The following is a 1,886-nucleotide window of genomic DNA, read 5'->3' as shown; positions in this document are numbered from 1 at the left end:
GTCTTTGTGAAGCTTGTGGTTCATATAGAGAATTCATGAGAGCACGATCAAAATGATAAGCACCTAATTCATTGGGTTTCAACCCCAGAGCACAAAGCAGCCTGTCAATTAAAGTTAAGAGAGCCTTCTGCTGTATGCAGTAAAGGAATGCTTAATGTAAGGACAGGTCGGCAGTTCCTGCTCACGTAACATTTGAATAGGAAGAGGTTGGCTAGTAAAAATGGATTTTGCAAAAGGGCGTATAGACTGAACTTTTCCTTCAGAATTTCAATTATCTGTAGCAAAGCGCGAAGGGAAAAAAAAAAACGCATTGGATATATTAGAATGACCATTTTTTTGGTTTTACAGCGTTTGATCTTGAGTCGTTTAGAATGTATAACCTGGCTGCTTGCATAGAATGCTTTTTACCAGACATAACTTCCTTCTAGTGAACTGCGGTAGGGTGGTACAGTTCCGAAGATTGCCATTCAGCGAAAGATGCTAGATTATCTTTCCAACATGTTTTGCATCAATCACGTTTTTACAAAATGTGACAATGCATAGGAGAGTTAGTAGCAAATCTAATGCTTAAGGACCAAAGATTTCTTAAACAGACCCAAAACGAAAGAGTTGGAGAAGAGATCCTATTTGTGTACCTGTTTATTTACTGTATCAAAGTGCCTGTTGCCTTCAGAAAATTAAGAGAACATATCTTTTTGTGATTGAACCGCACATTTTTTTTTTCTTTTTTCAGGGATTCTAGTAGAAAAGGAAAAAAAAAAAACCTATAAACTAAATCTTGAACTTGTGATAAACAGTGCAGTGAATGCCATATTTTTTTCCCCTGGCAAACAGTTGTAAAGACTTCATTATTTGTGAAAGGTTTGCATATTCACACAATGTGTGTGTGTGTGTGTGTGTGTGTGTGTTTTCCAAAGGCACAAAGGTGTACTGAAATATGGTTTTAGATAAATGTAGCACTTAGAAAATCTTTCTGTAAGGAACTGTGTGTTCAACAGTCTTGACACAAGAGCTACAATGGCAGAACCTTGCAAAAGCCTGTACCTGGAAACTCTGTGAAATCAACACTTCTGAGTGATATTTTCAATCTTCCTCTTTTTAAGAACAAAGATTAGTCTGTGGAACAGAAATATAAATTAGTTTTTTTTTTATTGCAGTACATCCCACCAGCTCAAACTCTGTGTCTCTATACTATATATATATATATATATATATATATATATATATATATATATATATATATATATTTATAGAAACATACATGTACACCTTTTAAATTTAAAAATGATAATAAGCACATGTTGTAAACCTCATCAAGTGAGCAAACAACTCTAAACTTTTGAATAATTAAAAAAACTCCATCTTCTTTCAAATCCTCTTGTACCAAATTCCAAGTGGAGCTCCATAATGCTAGGTTTGTTTTAATGAATGCATCGTAGGACCACTAGAGGTGTTTAATGTGAAATGAAGCTGAATTGCACGTTTACTTTAGTTCAGTATTTTTTTTTTTTATTAATTATACCAAATATTTTTAACTGAGATGTTAATTCTGCATTTTATTTTAGTACTGTAACCTTATTTAAAAAAAAAAAAATCAAATTGCAATCCAACATATTTTTCTGCTGTTTTATCCTCCAAAAACAAGTGTAATACCAAAATGTTGTCTGCTACCCTTTTTGATGATAGATGCCCTGTTTTATCATGGGGGTGGATTGGATCTTGTATAATATGCTTCTTTTGTTACCCCCTAGGCAAAAGGAGGATGGGTTTGTATTATTTTCTTTGATTATTATTTTTTTTTCCTATAGCAATACTACATTGATCTCGCTGTGACAAAGGAAGGGGCAGAGTTAAACTTTTATGATAAATTGCATATCGTGCTCATC

General features: G+C 33.5%; 1 protein-coding gene across 3 annotated transcripts in view; it reads left to right on the top strand.

The window, feature by feature from the left end:
* Nucleotides 1-763, top strand: part of TENT5A (terminal nucleotidyltransferase 5A) — a 3,699-nt gene extending 2,936 nt beyond the window's left edge. For all 3 annotated transcript variants that reach the window (XM_040350009.1, XM_040350012.1, XM_040350011.1), the window contains exon 3: nt 1-763. This exon is cut by the window's left edge and continues 890 nt beyond it. The gene's annotated coding sequence lies outside the window, so the exon portion shown is untranslated.
* The last annotated feature ends 1,123 nt before the right edge of the window (nt 764-1,886 follow it).

The sequence above is a fragment of the Rana temporaria genome, chromosome 4 (assembly GCF_905171775.1).
Source record: "Rana temporaria chromosome 4, aRanTem1.1, whole genome shotgun sequence".
Lineage (NCBI taxonomy): Eukaryota > Metazoa > Chordata > Amphibia > Anura > Ranidae > Rana > Rana temporaria.
This window is presented reverse-complemented; position numbering and strand designations above follow the sequence as displayed.